Here is an 18,571-nt window from a genome sequence, read left to right as displayed (position 1 = left end):
TTTTACAGCATCAAAAGTGGGGATCTCTCCGAATGAAGGATCTTAAGGGAGGATCATAAGGCAGGATCGGATTGGAGGAATCTTCACTGGACTCCCTGTCGAATTTTATACCGTTCTTCGTCCCTAAATTCCCTAGGTTGAGGACGCCTTCGTCGGGCTGGGAGTGGCCTGAAACTTTCATTCACGTGCACAAACTCACTCCACCGCACATAGAGACATGCCCCCGTCACATGTCGAGCCTGGGAGAGAGGATACCGTCAGGTCCACGTCGACTGCCGAGGGTGATGCTTTATCTGGCGAGCCGAAGGTTCCCAGGCGCTGCTGACAGCTGTTCTTCCTTATGGTGTCTTCGACTGGTCGCTCCCGCTATCCGGTTAGGATCTGGCAGAGTGGGAGCCGCTCTTGCTCTGAGCGCATAGCGAGACTAGTCAAGCCGAATGGTCAGCGAGTTTTTAGAGCGGAAACGCAGGGGGCAGAAGGAGCACGTAACTTCCGGAATCACGACGCGGCACCGCTGCTGATGTCAACAGTAGCCGCACGTGGTCGCACAGAGTTTGCATCGCGGTCACAACTTAGCCTGTATCGATCGCTACCCCGGTTTTCCGTCCCACGGAATGCTCATTTTTCTAACATCGCCTTGTGGATAGCACTCGTTCTCGTCTGAGCTGCTGCTGGAGTCACTATTGTCATGCGACAGCAACGCAGACCGCGTTCCTAGCGTATGCTTATCCGGCGTTTCTTGAACATTTTGCCTCACATAGCATGGCACCCGCAAAACAACGCAGCAAGCGTGACTGCGTCAAAAGCCTGCACTTGCTTCTGCCTATACGAGTAGGGGACGCCGAGGCCTCGCACCGCTTTCGCGAAATGGCGGAAGTGGCTCTGTCACATGAACTGATTTCGGAGCCGCTCCGACTTTTTTCTCGGAGCACGTCAGAGCGCTGTGAGCTGGAGGCGAGCGCTCAGAAAGAATGTAGTCAGAGCGGCCGGTTGTGACCAGCCGAATGTGCGGTCACCTCTCGGAGCACTCTAGAGCGATCTAAAGCGGCCAGTCGAACACACCATTAGAAGTCAGCCGCCGCGCCAGGCAAGATCGCAAGGTCGGGTCGAGAAGCCGCAAGGGGCCGTTTCGTCCTTTGAGATGCCTGCGAAGATTGCGGACAATGACCGCTAGCCCTTTCGCGATACTATAGGCACGCTGTCCGTCTTCCACCGGAAACGAGGCCCCATTGTTCCCCCCACATAGCCACGACCATTGGGGAAGATAACTGCAGCTCGTTCGCTGGGGCGGCGTCTTTCAGGCCTCCGCTCCCTCGGTTCCCAGAATCCAACCGGGCGACACTCCACGAGGTCCTTGGTGGGAAGCTTGGGAGCGATCACTATCTCGTGGCTCAGAACCATCCTGAAGGAGCATAAGTGTCGGCTGCGAGAAGGCGAGACCTGTCGCGGTTGCCAATCCAGACGGGCTGTCGCCGTCCGTAACAGTACCCTCGGTTTTTAACTCACTGCCTGTTACTACGTTTTTAATTTCGTCAGTGCCCTCTTTAAAGAGTTATTTAAGAGCTAACATGTTTATTTGAAATTATACTTAAAAAATGTCATGCTTGAACACAGTTTATGTTCATATTGTCACGCCTGTTTGTACCTCTTCTTTTTAATTCCATGCCTAAAGTTGGCCTCCCCGTCCCTCCAGTACTGCCGGGTACAGACGTATTGGCTTGGGCAGACCTGACTTAATCATATGTAACTCTTTGATGAATAAACGCATTATTATTACATTCGAAGGCCTTTGACTCACTGACCAGTTGAACGTGCCCGTGTGAAAGGGGTATTAGCAAAACATTACACAAAGCCTTTTCATGTCTTAGCAATGTGCAGAACCCTGGTGTGTTACCTGTGGCCAGAGAGCATACGGTGACACCTGCATTGTCAATGGTCTCCAGATACTTCCTGAGTCCTTCCTTCTCCATCGCTACACTGTTTGGCACTGGATGTGACTGTGAAAGGAACAAAAAATTACATGCTGACTCCTTGAGCAACTTCCATTTCTTACAATTGGGGCTCTTGGAGCATCATAAGGAAACACATCATTTTTATACTCTGTGATTTGTATATGAAACAAGACTGAGCTACCTCATTTTTCTGAAGTAGTAAACAAACTGCAGGGCATGGAAAAATAAAAGATAAGAACACTCAAGATAAACCAGCACTGAAATGCAAGCAAATTTTTTTGATATAGTGTTAATTAAGTGAGTAATGTGCTCTAAATTTTTGCACAGTGCTATATCAAGACGCCTTTTCAGTTCACTGAGTATTGAAAATTATGTTATCAACTAGTGCCAGAGAAGAGAAATCAGTTTCATTACAAAGTTCTGCCCAGTGAGGTGATAATTAAAAAAGTAAACAAACAAAAAGTAGTAGCCCAGCTGCTTTCAATATCTTCCTAATTGTTTTAATGCTTTTGAATGGCGACCTGCCTATATAACGTTACTTTTCCCAACCACACTAACAATCGTATGCCATTACAGTCATGAAATGTTTCCGAAAATAAAAACTCTCCCAGAACTGGCAGCTTGTATACAAGCGTCAGGCCGTGACGCCAAGGAGGTGCTACGGCGCTGGCATTAGCAGTGAGTTTCGTTGTGTAGGCAAAAAGCGCGACCGTCCATATTCAGTGCGCCACACTTGCATGCTTTTTGGCATAATTTATAGCGCCCCGATAAATTGTAGTGCTGTTGGTCGAGCTGCAATGCAGAAGGAAGGAAGCGTCATAAGTTTCCGCAAGTTTATTGCAGTCAGATAGGCGCGAAAGCAACGGGCAGGGGACAAGGAGCAGAACAGGTACATCGACAGATCGGCTTCACGGCTACCTTTGCGTTTCTGCTCTGAAAACTAATGAGTTCGCGTCTCTTAATCCGCATGGTTGCTCTCTGGTAGCATGACGAAGAGTGCAAGAATCAAGTAACGCCTGCAAATCCTTCACATTGTTGTGCTCTCAACATATATCCAGGCGCGATATTCCGTGTCCTTCTGATGGTAAGTTGAACGGAGGAGGCCATTTTGAGATGCTAATCACCCGGACAACGTCCCGAGCTTCGCTTCGCACGCGCGCGCAAAAAAAAAGAAGGCTGCAGCAAGTCGCCTCCAGTGTGCAGCATGCCGCTAGGCGTGCGACGTTTCAAGTAGCAGCGGATTCGGGTATTAGCACGCACTACGCGTAGTTTGTTTTTTTCTCTAATTTCATTTTCGTGACCTTCGACAAGTGTATCGTTTCAACAGCGGTCCAGCGTCGCTGGGATCTCGGCAAAGTGACGCAATGTTAGTTCCGAGATTATTTGAATTTCCTCATTGCAGGTCAATCAGAACTTGGCGAACACAACAAATACCACAGAATAAGCCATTACGAACAAGCGCAATACGCGCACATTAACGCAAGTTCTTAATTAGGAAGCAAAATTATTTACGTATATAGCTTAGCAGAGTGAGCGCAAATGTGTGGAGCTCGAGAAAAACGTCTACGTATGCGATTGTGCAGCTCTCGGATCGCATTGCCTTATTCGAAGCAGCGATAGGGCTTAAATGTTCAGTAATTTTTACTGTCTCCGGAGTGAATTTGCTCGGCGAAAATAGAAAGCACATCACAATGTTTGTCATGTGAAAAAGCTACTTCGCGTTGTGCATCGCGTCGCCATCTTGGACTAGCAATCGGATAGTCTGTCCGTCTAATTCCGTCTGGCGAACAGGTTGAAAGACTGCAAAACTACTCTCCAAGCCGAGCATCAACAAACATGTTTATAACCACAAGAAACGCGTACGCTTTGAAATATTCACATACGTGAGTTGGTTTCAAAGAACGTCGCTTGGTGCAGTGTAGGCATTCTGTGTTTTTGCCTACACACCGCATAGCTACCGACCGCAGCGCCACATTTGTTTACAAACATGACGCTTTTCTATGCACGCATTTTCTTTCGCAACAAAATGGATGACGACGCAGGCTTTGAGGGCCACTATCGCAATTTTTTGCGCTACAGCTACTTCCTTGGGAATGACTGAAATTCCTTTTTTTGCTGTCGCGAAGACTGCAGCTTGCGGCCAAATCACGTAGGTACACGTACGGCATAGGTGATCCTCCACGGCATTCACACGACGAGCATACATATATTTATTATAGTCGCTATAGTTCCGTGTGCATTTCATCCGTTAGCTAACAGATAAAAAAAATATAGACGAGGCTGGTGTTGTGACCAGTCATCGCAGTTGCGCACGTTATTCGATCGCTGCATTGCGGTATTGCATGCAGTAATACTTACTTTCGTAGTTTGAAGAAATAGCATCGACAGAGCTCTCGGCTTCACCCTTAGCTTCTTCATATCCGCACCTGACCGCCGCACGAATAGGCGAGAAATACCGGCCACAGACACGGGGGAGCTTGTCCGACTGGCAGCTAGAGTCCGATGCGCTGGAGCGAGACAGTGCCTTCATCTTTCGGCAGACCGTGCCGAATGGTAACATCATGGTCCCTGGCCAACAACACAGCACGGCCCATTCATTCTGATAGCGCATGCGACGGAGGTCGCGAGCGAAATCGCTGGAAGCACCGCTTCTAAAATTCCGAATCTCTGCATTTGTTAGCGAGCGTCCTTTTCGTGTCTATGAAAGAGGCGACCGTAGTGTGTCTCCTTTTGTTCTTGCGGTTTTTCGGCCCCACAGCCACAACCTTATGGTTTCGACGGCCGAAGTGCGGACCCAAGAACTCTCCGGTGTTTGAAAAGAGCCACTGCACGTGTGCGCGCAGCTATGTGTGTTTGTGTGTTTCTTCTGTGTACCGCTGTGTTTTTCCGGTCTCTTGAATTGGTACGAGCACACTACAGTGTCGAAAACTGGAAGTGGAGTACTGATTTTTATTGCTGCACACACAATAACCGGGTAAGCATGCACATAAACGACTACTTTAATCGCTAAGATGATAAACGTTTCCGAAAAAAGCAAAAATTTAAAGCATCTAGCGCTTTTATTTCGGTAATTACTGGCCGATGCGTTTGGTCACGTTGGCATGGCGAACCAATGATCACACCCAGCTGCTGACTTCACATGCGTGATATGAAGCAGTCTGCCAGGATTCGCTCAATCCCGACACCGCTGGTCGCCGCGAGGTGCGATAGCGGGATTTTTTTAAAAAATGCAATTGCCACTTGCCCATCCTGGCATTGCGCACCAGTCCATTGTTCTAGGAACAGACAGCGTCGCGAAGCACTATATGAGCAAAAACAAGCCTTACTGCAGCACGGGATAAAAAACCCGGGGCTCACAAGCCACACGTGTAGCTGTGTTTCAAACCGCCACCTGCCGGGGCAGTGGCGCATCGCTTAAACTCTGCACTACTGCGTCAGAAGTGGAATGTATGATTCTTAGAAAGAGACTGAGTAATTGCGCGGGAGGGATACCTAATGCTATCGCATAGTACTCCTAAGGAGAACTTAAGCGTCGCCCAAATTTTCTTTTTCTCTGCATGGATGCTGGTGCCGTTTCTACCTGGTATTTCTATCTACATAAACTATTGGTGACTTAGCGGAGGTTCTAATTGCGGCCAGCTTTCACAACTCAAGAAGAGAAAAATGTCTACGGATACGACGAGAAGCAAAGAAAAAACATGAAATATAGAAGGAAGTAGGTGGGATATTGGCAGGTTATCATACGATGCAACGTGACAAGCATACTTTAGCAGCAGTAGTTTTGCATTTCACTTTTACAGTGATCGCCTTCAAATTGCGTCTTGGAATTATACCCCTGTCACACGGGCACTTTCGATCCTCATTGAGTCAATGCTCATCGAACTCAATGCAGATCGACGGTTGTCACACGGCCACTTTCAAGCGCAATCGAGCTCGATCCTGCTTGACTCGATGCCGATTCCTCAAGAGTGCTTGAGGTTCAAAGCACAATCGAGAACTCTCGCTCTCATGAAGCTATAAAAATAAACACAAGTTAACAAAACCAAACCACAATTGTTGTTGTTGTGATCGATTAAAATGTAATACAGAACATTTTTCAGGTACTACGCCTGCTTATATGCAAACATTTGAAAGTAATCTCGACACCACGCTCCACGCTTCGCCGTCAGTGTAAACAAAGATGGCGTCCTCCTGCTCGTCGGAGCGGAAACTGTGGAGCGAGCGCGAGACAGCCGCTCTCATCGACTGCTGACAGTACCGCCTAAATGATTTGCGGTGCCAGAAGGGAAACGCCGCAGTCTATGCAGAAATCGCGGAGGCGTTGCGGGCCCTTGGGTTGCATCGCACAGCAGCAGAGGTGCGCCACAAAAACCTGGCGCAGACACGCAATGTACAGATTTGGCTACAGATTTGGCTGCCGCTGCCCCCGACTGCACAGTGTTGCCGGACATCGCCATGCTATGGCTGTCGGCGGAACATTTGGCGCCACCTAACACACATGAGGGAAACTTCTCAATGAGCATTGAAAATGCCCGTGTAGCAACGGATGTTTCGAGCGTGCTCGAAAATCTCGATGCAGATCGAGCTCAATGAGGATCGAAAGTGCCCGTGTGACAGGGGTATTAGATTACGCCGTCGCTTTTTCGTTCCGAAGCTGCGTAGACATTTCTGGTGGGCGAACACTTCCGGAGGGGAAGTTGGTGTGGGTGCAGGCTTTGGACACACAGACCACGGCGTTTTCGCCGAATAAAGAGGACTATGATGCTAACGCAGTGATAGGAGAATTACGCGACAGAAGACTGGGTGCCGGAGGACGAAATAGATCTAACAGAGTGAGGACGGCGACGCTGCTGCCCGTTCTGTGGAGAATGTATTCAATCGGAGCTAAGGCAGTGCCACTCGCCTGGGAAGAGGCTATGACGTCTTTGCATCGGTGCCACGGCTTTCTGTCCCGCGGTCCTCGTCCTGTCGGCAGCACCGAACAGTTGACCCCAGCAGTGGCAGCGACCTTTACACGGAAAGATCTTTCACCTACAGGATTTACATCCTCGAGTTCCGCTCCTCCGACGGCCCCCAGTGCTCTGACTGTTAACGGCACCACCCGACCAGGCCGACCATGCACCGTAAGCAAAGCGACATTCGTACTGGGTATGTTCGCTCTGACTTGGAGATCAGATCCCGGGGATTTTAAATTGTGCTTTAAATTTAGACGCACGATTGGTTATTTAGCTTTTCCAGAGGAGCCTAGTGTCTTTGATTGTTATCAATTCCCGATTGCACCCAAGCATGGTATTTGTGACCTCCCTCCCTATAGTGCTTTTGTATGCGCGCACGCGCTTGTGGTGCCCGCGTTTTTTCTCTGTGTATGTTAGTTATTTCTGTTTGGTTGCCTCGCCGCATGCATAAAATGTCTGCGCTGGTGGCAACGCTAGTGTCCTCGCTCCCTTTGTCCCTCTGGTGGGCCTCGTCTGGAATGCGTGACACCGCCGCAAAAAGAAAATCGAAATAAAGCAAAAGCTTGCGAGCTACCATACGACGCGATGGAACAAATCTGCGTTACGACAGCAGCAGTTGTACACTTCACTTTTAAGTTAATCCCATTTCCATCGTGTCTTTGAACATGTTAGGTTAAAATTAGCGTCGGTTTTTTAATAACCATGGTTTTCCCCGCAGAGCTGACGCGTTTGCTTATGGACTCCACTTGGCGCGGCACTGTACTAATGCGAAGTCAGGATTGTACGCTTTGTCCCGCTGCTATATTTGTATAGTTTTGAGAGATGTTCTGTAAGCCCCGACTAAAGCTGTGCTTTGCTGCCGCTTCTGTGTGTCTCTTGTACCCCCGTAAGTAGCTGGGCTACGGCTAAGTACTGGGCCCTGCCAGATACTCGACACATCCGCCTTAAACGGCTAACTCCGACGATGACCTTTTCTGTTCCTCGCGGAATACCACTCCCTATTGCATGCCTAATCCATAGATTACGTTTAAACGTCGCCTTCACGCGCAAATACTTGCACTTACTTGGATAAGCGGACCCCCCGGACTGTACCAGATGTGGCGTGCTGAATACTATCGAGCATGTTTTAGTGGCTTGTCCAGCATATGCACATGAAAGACTCATGGTCGCATCTGCTTTGAGGTCTATGGACACAAGACCTCTCTCGGAGGATTTGATCCTCGGAGCTTGGCCAGATAGTTTGAAAACTGTACGGACAACGCGAGTGCTAGCTCTCACGCTTTTTAAGCGACACGGACATTGCCTCGCGTTTATGATGTTAGAAAGTGTGCCTTGTTTTGTTTTATGTATTTTATCATCTGCCTCCTGCCATCATCATCATACCCCATCGTAACCCTCTTTATTTTCCTCTTCCCGTTCCCAAGTGCGGCGTAGCAGGTCAGATAATTATTTTTCAGGCCAACCTATCTGCCTTTGTCGTCAATAAGCCCCCCCTCTCTCTCCATTATTTATTATTTTATTTATATCGTAGTAATGTGAGCCTTGTTCAGGATCATATAGGAGTGGGTCAAGTCGTGCATGCATAAAAACAACTCAGCAATAATAAGTAGCAAAACATGAACAGAGCGGAACTAGCGATAACAACTGTCATGTAACCTCATTTTCTTGGGCAAAAACACGTTATACATTTTTCACAAAAGACATCAGCGTTTGCAATGGGGACCAATTTACTTGGTAACGCATACCACGTTTCGATTGCCTTCGGAGAAAAATGAGTATTTTAACGTGTTAAAACGCTCCCAATATGGCCTAATCCATTTAGTATGGTTACCTCGAATAGACTGACGGAGGGCTTTGTTTCTAAATTGAAACACAATGCTGCTGAGGTGGAGAAAAAATGCTGTATGAGTAATAACCGGTTCACAACATCGGCTTACCCTTGTGTGCAACATCGGCAGTTTTCCTATCTTATCCCGTGTTGGCTGAGATCCTGAACGAGCGCCTCGTTGGGAACATACACGAGGGCAGGAAAAGGCAGGCCTCGGTGGCAACTTGTGGCCCCACAGGAACGATGGGAACGCTCTTGCTGCACGATGACCAGGCAGCCCACGTCGACGACCGGAGCCATGGAGGCCTGGCTTTTGACAACGACTTGAAATGACTGGGCGCCCATGGGCTGAGCACAGTACACTTCCTGCAATCCAACTATGGAGGCCGCCGCGTCGACAATGGTCTCTGGACTAGCTGGTCCCCGCAGGGACAACTACATCAAAGACTAGAGCCTTCGAAGGACTCCATAGCTACTGGAGAGGACGCCCCTCGCGTGAAACACGCAGGGACCTCACACAAAGAGGACCAGCAACGTTGCGCTGGTCAGTCGAACAGAGGCAACCGGGTAACTGCTAGCTGCTATCTCCGTCCGACTTCACGGGATGCGACACTAAGTGTTTAGAAAAAAATTATCATATGTACACAAGCAAGGGTAACTGAACACATTAATATTCACAAGTAGACATGACGCTAAGCATGTAATGCGACCCAATTAAATAGGCACCATAAGCCTCTAGGTGAACAATCAACCAATACTGCTGCTGGAGTGAAGGCACCGGTGTACTGCTTCTCCGTGGCCACCTTGCAGGACCCGAGCTGTAGTACTGGCTGCATGAGCAGTATTTGATGGAATGCGCGAACCATTTTAAAAATCATAGAGTCAAAGCGAACCAGTGCTCTGGAATTATGAAGACGACAGAAGCGTTTATCATCAGTGGTGTCGACAGTTCGACGAAGGCCTTGGTGGTGTCATTCAACGGTATGCCTTTGAACTTCGCAATGCTCTCCGCCTCTTCTGGAGGACGAGGTTACGAAAGAAGGAAAGGCGCAGTAACTGCATCGCTCTGGGTGGACACCTGAACCGCGTCTTGTAGACTGAAAATGGCTTTCCGGGGTGGCTCAGTGCTTAGGTCGCTCGGCTACTGATCCGGAGTTTCCGGGTTCGAACCAGACCACGGCGGCTGCGTTTCGAAGTAGGCGAAACGCTAAGGCACCCGTGCGCTATGCGATGTCAGTACACATTAAAGATCCCCAAGTGGTGAAATTATTCCGGAGCCCTCCACTACGGCACCTTTCTTCCTTTCTTCTTTCACTCACTCCTTTATCGCTTCACTTGCGGCACGGTTCAGTTTTCCGCCGATATGTGAGACAGATACTGCGCCATTACCTTTCCCCAAAATCAATTTTCATTCTTTTTCATTTTTTACACCTCAGCCGCACCGTGAGAGATCCAAGGCAGCCTGCTCAAGACAGTCACGGCCACAGTTACGGTCGCCGTTTAGACGTGGCTAGAGTCAAACCCCCGGCTTCTCAGCCGAATGGGGCCCATCAAAGACGCGAACCGCCCATCAATATTCAACCGGCCCACTGATCTAACCGAACACTCGGAGGATCCGAAACCGCTCCCGCTGCAGCTGACGGAGCCTGTTCCGGCTCTCCAACGCAATGTCCCTTCAAATCAGCATGCCTGCGTCTCCTCCCAACCAACAATCTGAAGGGTGCCGCCATCACCCCCCCCCCCCCCCTACTTCCCCGTAAAAACAGCAAGCTCTTTCCCTTGTACAGTGGAACTGTCGGGGTTTCAGACAGGACCAAACGCACAGCGCAAATAAATACGACGACGCAAGGAAGACAAATGGAACACACGAGCGCTGACTTGCAACAGTTCATTTCGAAACTCGGACCAGTAATTATAGCTGAAAAACCAGGCAATTATCACACATGCGCAGTAGGTGACCCATTCATATGTTGGCGCAAATATAACAGCTTCTTACTAGTAAGAGCAATAGATGGCTTGGCCACGCAGGACCCACCCAACCGGTCTATCATTTCAGCCTCTATAATCTCTCGTGTGAGTTGGTAACGGTTTTTGGCAATAATAGAACATTCTTGGTAAGCAGGCTGGCACACAGACTCTTCATCTGAATCGCTATCATTCATGTGTCTTCCTTGTGTCCTCGTCTTTATTTGCGCTGTAAATTTCCATCATGAATCACCAACACGCCCAGACTGCCACCTTAATGACCAAATGCGCCAACTTAAGGACGTACATTGACAACATCGAACACCCCGCCGCAGTCCTTGCGTTGCAAGAAACCGGTGATGCGGTCAAGCTTTCGGGCTATAGTACTTTTCGACCAGACCCTGTCTCCTAGTCCATAACGCCTACACAGCGCAGGAGGTTAATCTCGACCTAAATCTGGAATATTCGTACGTCGTGGTCTCTGTCCTCCCTCTACGCAGAACAGATAGCCCCGCACACTTCCTTTATATCTACTGCCCCCAAAACTAAAAAAACATCAGTTTTTCTAATATCTTTAGCGCAGCACTAAGGATCGCGGCAACCCCCTCACGATAGTGGGCGATTTTAACGCCCCGTGTCCCATTTGGGGCTATCGCAAAGAAGAGCCGCGTGGTCGTAAGTTGGCGGAACATATCTACGCTGGGCATCACTCTTCTAACCGATCCAGCCCACCCGATACATGTAGGGAATTCCGCTACTAGGGACACCTGCCCGGCCTTACCCTCACGAAACCCATCCGACACGCAGTGTGGATCAACACTGAGGACACCCTCGGTAGCGACCACTGCATACTGAAAACTGTCATTTACACTCGACCCATACATCGCCCCCTTGCACAACCCAACTTCCCGACTGGAATGCTTTCCGCCAGGCCCTCCCAGCGACTTCTCCCTTGAAGCAAGACAGATGGACACACGGACTCATGCAAACACTCCGTTCACACGAAAAGCAAATCCAGCTTACGGAGCGTGCATCGGACGTGGATAACCACCTGAAGCCCATCTGGGAAGCTCGCCGCAGCCTCACTAAACGATGATGGCGGCAGAAACACAATCGTAAACTCCGTGCTCGCATCTCTGGCCTCACCCAACAAGCTGCTGAGTATGCTGCCCAGCTCGCTGACAATAACTGAGTAGATAGATGCAACAGCGCAGGAAGACAGATTTCGAGCCGCAACACTTGGCGTCTCTTTAGGACTCTCATAGACTCTACACAAACACGCTCGGAAACCCGGAAACACCTCACTCGCGCGATACACAATTTTCAAGGAAACACAGAGCAGCTAGCGAACGTCTTACGCTCAAAATACTTCTATCAGGATCAAGACCCGCGGGGGCAGGATTATTCGTATACAGGCAGCGATAATCCGGAACTGGATCAGCTTTTCCAGCTCCACGACCTTCGCGCGGCTCTTGCCAAAATGCGTAGGGGGACGGCGCCCGGGAGGGATAAGGTAACAGTCAAAATGCTGGAAAACCTTCCCGATCGGGCATACGAAACCTTATTTGAATATATCAACGCTATTTGGACCGGGGACACTCCGTTGCCACCCGATTGAAAGACATCATTGGTAACCTTTATCCTGAAGGCGGGGGAATCGGTAAACACAGACAACCTCCAGCCCATCTCTCTCACTTCATGACAAAGATTGCTTTGAGGTTGTACTCCGCAGAATTTTCAAGAGAGCCCTCGACCTCCCGATCTGCACTTCCAACGCGCGACTACTCCCGTTAGGGGTGGTGAACACCTATCGGGAACTTCGCGGGGCGCATCTCGTTAACCTATACACTCGTCTCGCCCAGACAGTGTCCGGTCGCCGCCTCTTGGATCGGTTACATATCAAACATGACCACCTTACGATGAAACGGGTTCGAATGCCCGAACTGCGGAGACGCGCCCTCTACGTTCGACCTCTTCCGGCTAAGATGAGCAAGGAGGACCATAATGGCCGGCGCCAGGCGCGGGCGGATGCCCTGCACCGCCACTATGGCTCAAAGAGACACGTCTTCTACGTCGACATTGCAGGCCCCTACCACTCCATGGGGGAATGGTACACGGCTGCAGTCATACACGATGGAAAACAGGTGGACGGCTTCTCATTCAGCAGGTGGACGGCTTCTCATTCAGAGCACCCAGCTCAACTCATGCGGAGGAGGTAGCGATCGCCCTCGCAGCCTCCCATCCCGACTCTAAATTCATCCTCACAGACTCTCGCGGAGCCTGTCATAACTTTGAGTGCTGTTGGATCACTCCACTTGCTCACAAAATTCTTCACCACAGTACTCACGACTGCGATCCCACTCATCGCTTAATCATAGGGTCCCCGGCCACCAAGGCATGCCAGGTAACGAAGCCGCCCATGAGGCATCCCGTGCACTCACTTACCGGACACCAGGCATTCCTTAGAAATACCTTAACCCAGATCACAGCCCTCTTCTTTTTTTAAAGATATTACTGAGCACTATCCTGCCGAACACCGGCGCTACCCGGTTCCTATGAAGTGACTGGGTAAAGCTGGCGAACAATTAGGCTCTTTACAAACACCCTGCGGTGCCCGGCGGTTCTCAAGCACATGAATTCTTCTTTTGACGGCCGCTGCTCATTCTGTGGGGAGGTGGCCGACACCTTTCACAAGGTTTGGGCATGCAGGCAGAATCCTTCTCTCCACCCCCTCCCCATCACCCCTTCCCCTACCCGAAATGACTGGGAGGCGGCTCTGCTCGGCTGCCAGGAACTATCGGCCCAACATACCCTGGTTCGGCGGATCTGCGCAGCGGTCTGGACCAACGGGGTCCCGGAATGAGAGACTCCACCATCTACGGTAAGGGGTGAGCACACACTAGGGGCCTCTCCTCGAGCACCTCTCTGCATATATAGATAAATGCTTTTCACCACCATCATCACCGCGAGAGAAGGAAGGAAGATGGAAGTGAAATGTTCGGTTTGCTATAGGGTTAAATGCCACAAAGCGACTCGGGCTACGCGGGGCGCCATAGTGGAGAGTTCAGGATAGTTTCTACCATCCGGGGCTTTTTAACGTGCGCTGACATCGCACAGTACACGCGTCTCTAGCACTCCTCCATCGATTTCGACCGGCGTGGCCGGATTGAACTCGCATCTTTCGGGCCCGCAGTCGAACACCATCACTACTGAACCATCGCAGCGGCTCTGGGGCAAGTGGATTTCCTGTTAGTATACCAGCGCGTGGACCACAAGTACGCGCATCGCGAGTAGCATGTTCGCGCCAGTGTGTTTACCAAGTGCAGCACGTGCACAGTCTGGCATAGTGCGACGTTTTAGTGGAACAGCGACACAGCTAATACCGCTTCCGCTCGACATTTCCACCTTATTCCTTTGAGCACATCTTCCTTCTTATAAATACGTTCAACGTGTTTGTGTTTGTTTGCATATATATCTAGCAAAACATCTGCGCATGTTTCTAATAACTTCTCGTACGCCTAAGGCCGACGCGCGCAAGCGTGCAAACCAACTGTGTTTAAAAAAACACAATTTGGTCAAATCACAAGCTCGCAAACTCAGAAATAAGGATAAACAATCTGTCCGGTGTCCTTCATTCGCAAGACGAATTTATTTCTCGGGGCATGCTACAGCGTAGTGGTTTTACTTGAACTCCTTTGCGTCAGCAGTGTTATAAACGCCTGCCTGCCTGCCTGCCTGCCTGCCTGCCTGCCTGCCTGTCTGTCTGTCTGTCTGTCTGTCTGTCTGTCTGTCTGTCTGTCTGTCTGTCTGTCTGTCTGTCTGTCTGTCTGTCTGTCTGTCTGTCTGTCTGTCTGTCTGTCTGTCTGTCTGTCTGTCTGTCTGTCTGTCTGTCTGTCTGTCTGTCTGTCTGTCTGTCTGTCTGTCTGTCTGCCTGCCTGCCTGCCTGCCTGCCTGCCTGCCTGCCTGCCTGCCTGCCTGCCTGCCTGCCTGCCTGCCTGCCTGCCTGCCTGCCTGCCTGCCTGTCTGTCTGTCTGTCTGTCTGTCTGTCTGTCTGTCTGTCTGTCTGTCTGTCTGTCTGTCTGTCTGTCTGTCTGTCTGTCTGTCTGTCTGTCTGTCTGTCTGTCTGTCTGTCTGTCTGTCTGTCTGTCTGTCTGTCTGTCTGTCTGTCTGTCTGTCTGTCTGTTGCTGCCAGGAAGAAAGAAAGGAAAGTGCACAGGCCTGCTCACTGGCTCAAGCCGAGCCACAATCGCTACCACGTGCAGATAGGAGAGTTGAAAGATGGGATAGAAAGACAGGATAGAAAAGACGCGCTAAAGACAAGGCCGATCCCGGAGGTAGTGCAATACCGGGCCAACCGGTGGCGGGAGTGAAGCATCCTTCAAACTCTTCGCCACATTTGCAAAAATAAGTCCAACTTGGACCCGTAACAGATACTCTACGGGGTCCGGACATTCGCAAATCATGAACGCGCACCTTTGTCGTAGAAGAAATGACAGTAGAGAAAGGCTTTGACGGCCAGAAGATGAGTGCTCGTTTTACTTTATTCCTGTCTCGTGCTAGCGCCTTAGCATGTGCTGCACATAGTTGCTTTAATTAGCTGCTGTGTGAAGCTTATTCACTCAGGTTTCTTTTTTCCTCCTCCACAACCTGCCACACCAAGAGCACGTGATCAGGTTTTACCCATTTTTCTCTTCTCAGCAGTGCATGCGCTTGGCCGCTGAAACGGCCGCCCTCCTCCTGCGAAGCTTGTTTCGGATAACTGATACGAAATTTCAGGAACCATCGGAAACAGTGAATGGTGGAATGTATTTCGCAGTGTTGTGTTCTTGTGTCAAAGGCTTCTTGCTTCGTTGTTATAGGAGGTTCTTCGTGGAGCTCTGCTCCGCAGTATTTGTCGTTACCCAAACGCATAAGCAATGCAAAACGCGCATGCTCACGCTAACACTTAAACGAGACGCAATACCGGGAACCACGTTGGATTCTTTGAAGTCACAATTGCAGCCCTAACCGAACACCTGTATTCACTGCTTTACGGATTGTCTGCGTCGACACCACGCTGTTTAGCTCAGCATTTCGATAAAGATTTATTTTGCGTGCGGAATATCCGGTACAGCTTAGCGTGATTCCTTTAATTTCCATGGTTCCCGCACGAATACTTCCCCTTTTCGTGCATCGTGGACTGTTTTTAAATCTTGGAAAGAGCTTTTGGATTTGTGTTTACGGGGTTTTAGCGCCACAAAGCGACTCAGGCTATGAGGGACGCAGTAATGAAAGGCTCCGGAAATTACTACCACTTGGGGTTCTTTAACGTGCACTGAAATCGCGCTGTACACCTGCCTCGAGAATTTCGCCTCCATCGAAATCAGACCGCCGAGGCCGGGATCGAACCCGTGTCTTTCGAGTCAGCAGCCGAGTGCCATAGCCACAGAGCCATCGGGCGGCATCCAATATAACGGTGCTTTGTAATGGCGAGGACCATGAAAGAGCTGTATACATAGGCATTGTTAGCGCGTGTACTGCTTTCACACGATAAGAGCTGCACCGACCTTTTTTTTTTCTGCCTCACTCTTTCACTGCTATGGAAGGAGGAGTGGAAAGGAGGAAAGAAGGAGTAGGAGGATAGAGACAGAAAAAGAGAGCAGTGAGTACAGGCAGCGTGAACTACGGGTATACATGGCCCGACTACGGGTGAAAAAATATCCTTGTGACAATCCTCTACGACAGCGCATATACCCTTTGAAAACAATGAGCGAGTTCACTTGTAAAGACCGAGGCGACTAGAACTAATAATAATAATAATAATTGGTTTTGGGGGAAAGGAAATGGCGCAGTATCTGTCTAATATATCGTTGGACACCTGAACCGCGCCGTAAGGGAAGGGATAAAGGAGGGAGTGAAAGAAGAAAGGAAGACGCGATCCGCTTTGCATATAAGCCTCAAGGTGAACAATCGCTACTTATTGTTGCGCGTAAATGAAAACCATGCACTAGTCCAATGCTCCTTTAGGTTCCATTATCCAGCCCCGCTGATTTTACAGGAGCTCGAGCTGCACGTCATATACCTATAAGGAAGACTCATTTGCCTTGTACGGGCGACAGAAAGCTGACCACCCTCTCATCAGTTCAGACAAAACACGGCCATTGCGGTACCTGATAAGTCGCAGAATTCGCGTCTCCCTTTTTTCTTTAGCAGTACACGTACACTGCAGTGAATGACCGGCTGACTCATTAATGTGACCGTAATTCTTCAAAACCTAACTGCGATCGAACCTCGCCAGCCACCAAGCCGATGGCCAAAATATGAGCAGGAAGTGACCGGCTGCGTGAAAGGATACGTTGGCACACATGGGGAACTGAAAAATACAGCAGGCGCCAACAAACCACAACTGGTATCACGTTTTTTTGAAGCGAAAAGCTTCACTACGCCAGCTTTTCGAGCCATCAGCAGGGCCGCAAGTTCGAAGTTGAACATATAGCTAGAGGTCAGTGTGGCCGCAAGTTTCACCTTGAATGTAGGTAGAGGCCAAACCATGAGAAATGACGCCTGTCTCACACATCTCGGTGGACAACCGAATCGCGCCGTAAGGGAAGGAAAGTGAAATAAACTTGGAGTTAAGGAAATGAAATGACGCCTGTCTTACAGGTGGTCGAAATTATTCCGGAGCCCTCCACTACGGCACCTCTCTCTTCCTTTCTTCTTTCACTCCCCCCTTTATCCCCTACCTTACGGCGCGGTTCAGGTGTCCAAACGATATACGAGACAGATACTGCGCCATTTTCTTTCCCCAAAAACCAATTGTTATTATTATCCCTTACGGGCGCGGTTCGGGTATCGACTGAAATTTGTGTCAGGTGTCATTTCTTTCTTTGACCTCTAGCTACATTCAAGGTAAAACTTGCGGCACCGCTGACGGCTCTTAAAGCAGGCGCAGTGAATCTTTTCGCTTCAAAAAGTGAGGCTGTGGACTAGCTCAGCTAATCCAATATATACATGCGAAAGCTGCCGGCGTTCATTGCATTCATTGGCGTTGGCGTTGACACCGTTCCAGACGCCGATTAATTTGAGGAAAGGAAAGACGCATAACTGGCTCCCTGGGTCAGTGGACGCCTCAGCTTTGAGGTACGTGGCTGTGGTGAGAGAGAGAGATAGATGAAAATTGAAATTGAATTTTGGGGAAAGGAAATGGCGCAGTATCTGTCTCACATCTCGGCTGACACCTGAACCAAGCCATAAGGGAAGGTTTGGTTTGGTTTATAGGGGTTTAACGTCCCAAAGCGACTCGGGCTATGACAGACGCCATAGTGAAGGGCTCCGGAAATTTCGACCACCTGGGGATCTTTAACGTGTACTGACATCGAACAGTACACGGGCCTCTAGAATTTCGCCTCTATTGAAATTCGACCACCGCGGCCAGGATCGAACCCACGTCTTTCGGGCCAGCAGCCGAGCGCCATAACCACTCAGCCACCGCGGCGGCTGCGATAGGGGAAGGGATAAGGGAGGGAGTGAAATAAGATAGGAAGAAAGAGTTGCCGTAGTGGAGGGCTCCAGAATAGTTTCGACCACCTGGGGGTTTTTAACGTGCACTGACATTGCACAGCACGCGGGCGCCTCAGTGTTCCGCGTCGGGTTTCGAACCCGACAGCGGCGGCTGCGTTGGATCAAGTCGTTTTTTCTGTTGTCATTGCTGTTGTTGACGGCGTGTTGAGTTTTACGTTCGTTCACTTCCTCCTACTTTTCAACACACACACACACACACACACACACACACACACACACACACACACACACACACACACACACACACACACACACACACACACACACACACACACACACACACACACACACACACACACACACACACACAC

The 18,571-nt window shown here is 49.8% G+C and overlaps 1 pseudogene; it reads right to left on the bottom strand.

Moving 5' to 3' along the window:
• Window positions 1-15,012: 15,012 nt before the first annotated feature.
• On the bottom strand, window positions 15,013-15,191 carry LOC144116839 (U2 spliceosomal RNA; annotated as a pseudogene).
• Window positions 15,192-18,571: the final 3,380 nt, after the last annotated feature.

Source organism: Amblyomma americanum, chromosome 1 (genome assembly GCF_052857255.1).
Source record: "Amblyomma americanum isolate KBUSLIRL-KWMA chromosome 1, ASM5285725v1, whole genome shotgun sequence".
Taxonomy (NCBI): domain Eukaryota; kingdom Metazoa; phylum Arthropoda; class Arachnida; order Ixodida; family Ixodidae; genus Amblyomma; species Amblyomma americanum.
Note: the sequence above shows the minus strand (reverse complement) of the source record. Positions and strands in the feature narration are given on the sequence as shown.